Genomic DNA, 9,858 nt, shown 5'->3' with positions numbered 1-9,858 from the left:
TGAAATTGCAAGCCTGTTTTGCTCTGTCTTGTTTGGAACAATGACTTTGAACTAAAATTTGAATGATTTCGAATTAGAGTCTGAGAAAAGTGTCTTCTAGAGAGTTTTAGTACATTGAGTCTAGTTTCCAACGGTATAAAGTTTCTAATTTTTGGACTTAGGAAACTCGAGATATGATATTTCCAAGTAGTGCCACACCAAGCTGGAAATTTTCTAGTTTCAAACGAAGTACTCTTTTAAGAACTTTCCACCTTCCTTTGTGATTGTGAGTCCATTTTAAGTTTAATTTCATAGTTCGATAGAAGGTCTCTTTGAATTTTAAACCTTCATCTTGAATCTTAGTTTCCAAAGGATTAATCCTCTTTTGATGATTCTTCTTGGTTGCCTAACTTCCTTGGTTAATGGCACCTCTTTTCATACTTGAGAAATGGACTTCAACCCCTAGCCTTATGCCCTCGATTTCCATGAGATTGAACTTTAAAAAGGGAACGTTTTAACTAGAGTAATTCTTGGAGAATTTCTGTAGTTTTATACTCGAAACTTGGAACCTTTAGTTTTGACATTTACTATAAAAATGAGTGGAGTTTTGGATGAGTTTTGACTCTATTAGTTTGAAAAATGTGAATGCTTTCTATAGTCCAAAATTTGGACATGAGATTAGAAGTTTTGAAAGATGAAAACCATCTACCTTTTTCTCGATTTTTGTGTCGAAAGTAAATATAGTACTTTCTTTTGGAATTGAGATTTACTTACCACGACTTGAATCAAAAATGACCTTTGAGCTCTTTAAGCATTATTTCAATGATTTAGCGAGAAAGGCACTTTTAACTAGATTCGAACTTGTGACCTTGAGAGTGGGTAGCGAGAAAATATTTTTCTTATTAACCTTGGTCGAGTATCTAGATAATCGTGATTGTACATGTCTCAAGTGGTCACGAGGACGCCGAAGAGCTCGTCTGACTTCTAACTTTGCTCTTATTTTGTCCTTGACGTTTGGTGAGTGTCAAGTGTATGTTCAATGCTAATGTGATTGAAATGATATTTATACAAGTACTATATGATGCGTGAACTTGCCGAGACGAGGGTATATTTTACCGCCCTTGTCCTCTCTCTCTTGTGATCGAATGATACTTGTTAAATGAATGTACATGACTTGCACTTGTACTTGAAAATGTTCTAACTCGTGAGCACTGAGCGGTAGAATATATCACACTCTATTCGGGTGGGAGGTACTGCTTATCCCGACTCAGTGCTATGAACGATTTTAAGTCGATTGGAGCGTTGTCTCATCGACCAATCATGTTTGTGGGGACGCCCCAACCCATTGGCTAACCTTGTAACTTGAGCCAACAAGCGCTTGGTCGAGAAGTTTGGTGAACCTTGGGAAATGATATAGCTTGATCTTTTGAGATCTCGCTGAGCATACTCGAATAGTATCACCATTACATAAATGTTTGGTTACGGATCCGAGTGGGTGTTGTTGGATGGAGATAGTAAGTGAAGCGCTATGGTCCCCTTACTACTTGAATTGACGGAGAGTCAACCCCAAATGGCTTGAATCAGTCGATACGTGGATATAACTGCTGAGAGCTCCTATATCCTTCCATGTGTACTATTTCCTACTTATGCACGTAAATGAAACTTCATGTTTAAAGTTGTTTTCAAGTATGTCATTTAATTGATTGGGTGCTACTTGCTTGCTTGTTTGAATTTTCTTGGCATCACTGAGCGTTCGCTCATCCCTTTATGTTTGTTTTCCTTAACAGGCTTTGGAGGTGGATTGGAGGTTCTAGACTAGCGACTTGTGGTGGAAGATAGTGTACCTTTTGTATGAAATTGGTGACTCTTAAAGTGTAAATTTTGTTATTATTGGTTGATAGATTGTAATTATAATTGCTAGCCTTAGAGGTTGTGGCTTGTATATTCGAAGTACTTCTTAATTAAATCGATGGTTGTTCTGTGGCTCTATATTAAGCTTGAACGAGTGTGTGAATCCTGACGAGAGTTGGGCAGGCATTTCGCTGATACTCTAGGGTTTGCCTTAGGGAGAGATAGAGGTGTCACAATTGGTATCGAAGCTCTAGTTTTGAAATATCTGGAGTAGGGTTAGGAAATCTTAGTCGTGAATTTTTGGTCATAGAAATCCATGATAGACCTTAAGTTGAATTTTTAATTGGTATCAGTGACTATAAGGGTTTGACCTTTAGTTTTGTGGGTCATTTGTAGGATATGGACAGCAGCAGTGATGATGATAGGGTTGAGGGACCTCTCCCCATGATCCCGTATCGTATGGTAGAAGGCGGACCCCTCCTGCGATACTCACCTGCTAGGCGGGGTAGGACGTTCCCATGTCGAGAGAGATTCTCCTACCCTAACCACTTGGTATTAAGGGTAGTCAAGGAACGGAGACAGTTAAATAGTGACCTCAGGATAGCACGAGCTGAGAGAGAGGAAATGGAGGCCATTATAGAGGCTCAAACTGCTCGGATCCAGGAGCTAGAGGCTAGGGTACTTGAGAAGCGTCAGAGGGCTGATGCCTCCTATGCACAATTTCAGGAGACCAAGGGGTGCCTTATCCGGATTGTCCAGGAGGCGGGGAATCGCGTGGACGGCATTATAGCTGAGTGTGTGACTATGGCCGACTGTCCCGAGGAGGACCCTTCTGAGGCTGTAGGGTCTTCTAGTTTGGTTCACTTGTATTAGTGATTTCCCGACCCTTTTGACTTTAAACTTTTATTCAGGACTTAGAAGGGATGAATCTTGCCGTGAGACATTTTGTATTTTGTTACACGTACCCTTGTATTTTGAGGCACTTGGATGCCTATGTCCTGTATTTGATATTATTGACTTATTGTATACACTCTTGACATGTTAGATGACTTCTAACCTATGTAAAGATCTATGCTTTGATTTTAACGGTTTCTCTTAAGAATGGCTATTGGTGAAAGCAAGGACATACACTTGACAATGGGATGACTAAAACAAGCTGTCAATCCCACAGGAATTCTTATTACCCAAATTTTAGAATCTTATTACCCTATTATGATGCGACTCGAAATGGGATGACTAAAACAAGATTAGGAGAGGCTTGAGCATTTCACTTACAAGCATTAGTGGAGGAATGCAAGTTCTGGAGACAGAAATCTGCAATTAGATGGATTTAGATGGGAGATGCCAACACTAAATATTTTCATTCTGTGGTTAAGCAAAGGAGGAGTATAAATTTCATCTCCCAAAGTAAAGACGGAGATGGGCATTGGATTGAGGATAAAGAGTGCATAAAATCCTCAGTTGTAGATTTTTTCAGGTCATTGTTTACGTTCGAGCGAAAGGGTAGGATGGCCCCATAGTTAAAATTTTCTCTTCCAAAATTGAGCCAACAAGAGAATGCAGAATTACAAAGAATGCTGACCTTGGAGGAGTTAAAAGAGGCAGTTTTCTCCATGTCACTAGACAGTGCTGCAGGGCTAGATAGTTTTAGTGCAGGGTTTTATCATAAATGTTGGCAGATAATTTGTGATGATCTATTGAATGCTATCCAAGAAGTTTTTGAGAGAGGTCAACAACCAAGGGGGTTTACTAATACATATATTTTATCGGCAAACCCCTTCATGGGGAGGGACGCCACCCCTCTTGTTTTATCAATAACAAAGACAAAAGGAGGTTACAGTGAGTTTGAGGGTGGCCATTGCCACAAAATGTGCAGAAGAGTAAATGAGGAGTACTTACTCCCTTATATCTTGTGGAAAAGCTTGCACAAAGAATACTTACTTCCTTAGAAAATGCCCTAGTGGAATTTCATTATTGCTCTCTTAGACAACATCAGCACAACCGAGGAACTGAAGATTTATCAAGTTGCATATTAGCTTTAACCGTAATCAGCAGGTGCTCCATTGACATAAAAATCGAATCACACTCAAGCCTAGTCTGCTGAGAAGTTGGCTTCCCTAAAAATGTGAACCAAAGAAGCATAGAGATTGTTCAGAAGTGCCCATATATGCTTTAAAATCCCACCTAAACACCACCTAGCAATCGACCCAGAAGATATGAAATGAACAAGGACATATGAGTCAAATTCCACAAGAACATTGTCAGCCATTCGCTCCTTACAAATTTGAACACTAGTCATGAATGACAAAGCCTCTGCTGTCAAAACATCAACATCCCCAAACTCCTTGTAAAAGGCAAAATCTAGATCCCCATCATGGATACAGAGCAACACATCACCCGAAGCCCCCACCTGAGATACGCTCATATCTGTATTCAGCTTGAGATAAGGGAACTCTAGTTTAGACCATGAAACTAGAAGTAACCTGATTTTAGTACATGCTCCAGAAACGAAACCAAACCTGAGGCGGTCCCGGTTGTGAGAACCCGTTTTGCCCTAATATTTTCCTAGGGTTTATTTTCCCCTTAATTGCATGTTTTCTGCATTTTCTGGCTTAGAAATATTTTCTTAGTGGATTTCATGAGCAGTTATAGTTTTTTAGATGATTTTTCTAGTATTGGAGAGTTTTTAGAAAATTAAGACTAGATATTGGACGTGGGACCCACTAGTGCGAAAAGTTCGGGAAAATTCGGCCAATACGGTTAAGTTTCGGATACTGTGGAAAATTTATCGGGTGTTAAGAGATAAGTAGTATGTGTGAAGTGATTGATGTGAGAGAGAAAAGAATGATAAGAATGCATTTAATGAGGTGACAAGTGTCACATAAGTATTGGTTTGACCTTAAGAAATACTATTCACATTTTTGACCTTTGACCCAACTTGGTTATATATCTTCAAAAATCACAAAAATGAACCAATTTTCACTCTTGATGGCCGAACCTCTCAAGCTCAAAGAAGGAAGGAAATTCTTCAACTTTTAGCTTCCATTTCACTCAATCTTCCACAACTAATCACCTAGAATAGATTCTACTCCATAAAATTCTTCCTTCTAGTGATAGTAAGTTGTTTGGTGAACTTTGTTTGAAGGACTAAGGTGCACAACATCTTCCTCTCTCTTGGTTCTTGGTAAGTGAAGCTTGAAACACCCTACTACACCTATTGATGCTTATGTTGTGCGTATTAGTGATAAGAGTGCTGAAATTTCTGGTTTTTATCTTGATTTGAAGAGTTTTGGTGAAGTTTTTATTTTATTGGGAATTTTTCTGGTTTAATATGAATGGGATGTTGTGGCCTTGTATGATGAATGGTAATGGCTGATAATGACTCTATGAGGTGTATTGGATAGGAAAATGTAATCAATTTTGGATTTGGATGGAAAATGGAAAGTTAGGGTTCATATTATTCCCAATTCTGTCCGAAATTTTAGGTCATAGCTAGAGGTCGAATTGGACTTTGCTCAAAACATTAAAGTTGTAGGTATTGGTGAGTATGAAGTGCCTACAAAATTTCAGGGCATTTGGAGTAGTATAGAGAGAGTTATGCCGTTTTTACTGTTGCTGTTTTTGGTGAACAGAATGTGCGGAACTGCGATAGTAATTGCCTGTTTTGACTGGATTTGGTTTGGATTTTTAAGTTGGTGTCTTCTGATGAAATGTAGCTGGATATCTTAGCTAACTTATTCCTTTGGAATTTCGGCATTTGGACCTGTGTAGGCTGAGATTGACGTATTACAGTTTTGTGTGATTTGGGAACCTGCAATTTCGGTTCTGGTTTGGTATTTGGCACTTTTGACCTAGTTGTGCTAGGATTTGGACTTAGAGGCCTTCTACATTGTTGTAGCCCTGTTTCATAGCTTCGAAACGGTGGGTCTTACACCCCCAACCGATAATTGTAGTGAGAGTTGTGCCATTACCGCATTATGACGTCAAAACCGGTTTTCTTATCAAGGCCAACATTAAAGCCTTTCTTAATTTCTGGTTTGCTTTCATGCTAGTATATGTTTATAAAACCCTATTGGGGTTGTGAATTGGTGTTGTTTATGGCTCGGTATGGTTTCTTGTTTTATGATATTGTGAGCTATGGAACGGCTCTTGACATGAAATGCTTATATGTGTGTTGTTGGGTTGTGATTGAAGAAAAATAATGAAGCCTTATGGCTGGAGAATTTGGTAAACACAAAGGGCATGCTGCCCGCATTTTTACTCGAAATTTAGAAAACTATATTCTCGACTTGAGTAAAGGTTACGTATTTAACACTTGAATTTCCATGCATGAAACCCTATTGGGTTATAATTGGCTTGGCTTTGTGACTCGTTATCGAGTCTTATGGTAATTGTTCACTTGTTCTAGGAGGAAATGGTGGTGCACGACGTTCGTTTAACGACGGTGCATGAAACATCATTTTCTCACTTGGTGAGTATACTACTCACCTACTTGTTATAATGTGGCTTTGTGCTATGTGTATTTGATGCCTTGAAGGCTTACTTGGTTATTGGGAATGATTGAGGTGAGGGTGTACTTGATCGCCCTCACCCCTTGTGATTTTATTCATGACTATTAATTGTTTTACTGAAAGACTGCACTGGATATATGAGATACTGCATTCCATTCATGGAAACTGATTTGGTGTCGTTGGACGAGTATCCAATGGCTTTACTGCATTTATGAGCTCAACCCCGTATGGTAGTTAATTGGATCGAGCCGGCGAGGGCTTGGTCGTGAAAATTATCATGCCACGGGGACTGTACTGGGGAACCTTGTGGTAATGAGACCCTTGGTTCCGGTAAACTCGAGTATTACCAAAATGACTGAATGGAGTGCGGGCCCGGTTGGGGTATGTTGGGTGGAAGGAATGGAAGTGAAGTGAGGTCTACGGTTTGGTACTTTTAACATTGACGGAGGGTCAATGAGTGTGGATCAAGAATGTAAGCGTGGAAATGGGCTCTTGAGAGCCGACCGTATCCTTTCACTGAATTGCTTTACTTCGAAATTGTATACTTGACTTGAATGGTTATGCTTATGTGATCTTAACTGCTATTGTGATAGTTGCTCACTGAGCTTTAGCTCACACCGTTCCATTTGTTTTCCTTACAGGAAAATGAACACTTTTGGAAAAGATTGTAATAGTTGAATGACAAGTTGAGCTCATGTACATGTATTTTGAATAGCTCCTTGAGGGTGAAACCCTAAGTGTTTTGTTTCCTCCAATGTTTGGTTTGTAATTGGTTATTGTACATGTATGGATTAGTTGGATATTTTGGTATGCCGATTTGGCTTGGAATGTTGGATTTCAATGTATATATGCTTGGTTGATGTTTGGCTGAACTTTGAATCGATTTGGATTTCAAACGGCAAAAGGAAAATTTTGAACGAAAAGTCACTGGACTGAATCCGGCCAGGAATCCGGCCAGAAACTGGCCGGATTGCCGGCCGGATTGCGGAGGGTTTTGGAGAACATTTTGGATTGCTCTCGGCCTAGTATCCGGCCGAGAATCCGGCCGGAAATCTGGCCAGATTCCGGCCGGATTCTGACGTGGCCTGCACTATTCATCTTCGGCAAATTTTTTCGTTTTTGTTATTTTGACTCTTTTGACTTGTTTACGTGCAATGGGATGTTCCGGAACGTTATAGATCGACGTAAACTGTACCGTAGTCCTGGCGAGAGCTGGGCAGGCAGTCCGCTAACCCCTTTGGTTCGCCTTAGGGGAAAGTGGGGCTGTCACACCGGTCCCCAAAGAAATGAGAGACTTCAAAAAGCTTCGCTGCACCCAACTAGTCCATAAATTGGTCAACCTGAAAAATCACATGAGAAGCCCAAAAGGAAGCACCTTGGAAACGGGAGCTATTGCAGCCTTTCCATATGAACCATAGAACCACCAATGGAAGGAGAACCCAAACATGGCCCACAGAAACCCTTGTGTGTGATAGGAACCAAGAGAGCAATAGTGAGAAAACTCCTCTAGGTGTAAAGTTAAAATGCCAAACTTCTGAGTGTAGTGCTGCCATACTACCCTAGCCAACGAACCATCAACAAATAAGTGATTGGGGGACTCCTCCAAGTTAAGACAATAGCAGCAACGAGAGCTTAAGATGCAAGTTACTTTTCTTGACTGTTTTGATTAATAATTGTGTTTTATCATTCATTTTATGTTTCATGTTTAGAAGTTCTGAGAGTTCAGGCTTTTGTGTTTTTGCAAAGATCACAGTTGGTCAATACACTTGTTTCGTTGTGGTTCACTTGCATTCGAACTACGTTTGACCTGATTCCCATGGTGGGATACGTAGGCAACTCTACATGGGTTCGGTCACATTTTCTGCAATGTTATTGCATCATTTTGTCCAATAATTTCAGCCAAGTGTTGGCTTGTTTATTTTAGCTTAGGTGCAGTTAAAAGAAGTAGATAAGCAATTTGGTGTCTACGTCTTTGTCTTGAGTTTCTTTGAAATTCTAGACAAAGAAATTCTAGATAAAGAGGGGCAAGCTGTGGACACCAAATTTTTGTCAATTTTTAATATTTTCTCAAGATTTTTTCTATTTAATGAATTATTTATTTTCTTGCATTTTAATGTGCATTTTTCTCATTTTTTGCAGGTTTGTTTTTTTTTAAAAAAAAGAGAAAACTAAAAAATCAAAAATCATCATGATCATTTTGTTTCACCAAATTAACTATTAACCCATTTCACACTCAATGGGCAGGGACTTTTCTTTTCATTAGTTGAGAAATCATCATTTTGGCAAATCCTACACACAAGCTCCACTTTGGTTACAAGTCCTTCTCGGTTCTCTGCTCTCTGGACGGACCATCAGATAAGACCCAAAAAGAAACAAAAAAAAAAAACACTCCCTCTCTTGGCTCTCTCCTAGAGGAGACAGAAGACAAGCCATAACAAAAAAAAAACTCTCTTGGCTCTCTCTCTTGTCTCAACCAAAAAGAAGAAGAAGAAAAAAAAGAAAGACTCCTCTCTCCCTCTCGGCTCTCCTCTCTCCCAAATTTTTTCCAACACATTTGCTCACAACAAGACAGCAATCGGTTGGATTGGAGCTTGGCAATTTCATCAAAAACCTTGGCAAAGGGACCAAACTCTTCATTGAGGTATTTATCTCCCTTTTTTCCAGCTTTTCTTTTTTTAATTAACTAGATTGAATGTATGTGTGGAAACCTTTTTTGTTGCTTACTTTTGCTGGTTCTTGTTGGTGTTGTATGAATGAAAATTTGGAAAATAGCTTGAGCTAGATTAGGGAAAAGGGGGATAGATTTTGTATATGCATGTTAGGTGTTTGAAAAAATGCCTAAATCAAAAACCGAATTAAAGTACCCATTATCGTGCATTTTGTTTGTTAAAATAGATGATTATGGTTAGTGCAAGGCCTGAAAACGTGAGGTTGCTCAAGCATTTTGGGAGTTTGAACTTTAGAAGCATGTGAATAATTTTTCTTCATTTTGGACTGTTTTATTTTAATTTTGTCACATTTGTTGTTGCTTTTATTGATTTCAGTTCATAGTTAGGTTATAAAAATCACAAGGAGTGCTGTAGTATATTTTCTATAATTTTTAGTGGAAGATATGGTGATTTGGAAAAATAACCACTGGTCTGTCTTTTGCTTTTCTGGTCATTTTCGGGTCGTTTTTTGTAAAAAGTAACTTCAAAAATGGATTCTACGCGAAAAATAGAGTAGGGAGGTGTATTTTGAGAAATTTTGGTGATCGGAGAGGTTGCCGGCGACCGGCGGTCCGGCAGCGGCGCCGCCGGCGGCCGCCATGGCCGCCAGCTGAAGCTTCTTCAGCTGGCCGAAGAAGAAGGGAAGGAAACGGCTGGAAGTGGAGGAAGAGGAAAGAAAGAAAAGAGAAGAAGAAAAAGAAAAGAAAAAGGAAAGTGGTTTGGGCTAATTTTATTTTATTTTTAGTGGGCTTGTCTCTTATTTTGGGTTGGGATAGAAGGTTAGACCCATGCTTTATTTTTTTTGTTGG

This window comes from Coffea eugenioides, chromosome 7 (genome assembly GCF_003713205.1).
Source record: "Coffea eugenioides isolate CCC68of chromosome 7, Ceug_1.0, whole genome shotgun sequence".
Classification (NCBI taxonomy): Eukaryota; Viridiplantae; Streptophyta; class Magnoliopsida; order Gentianales; family Rubiaceae; genus Coffea; species Coffea eugenioides.
This window is presented reverse-complemented; position numbering follows the sequence as displayed.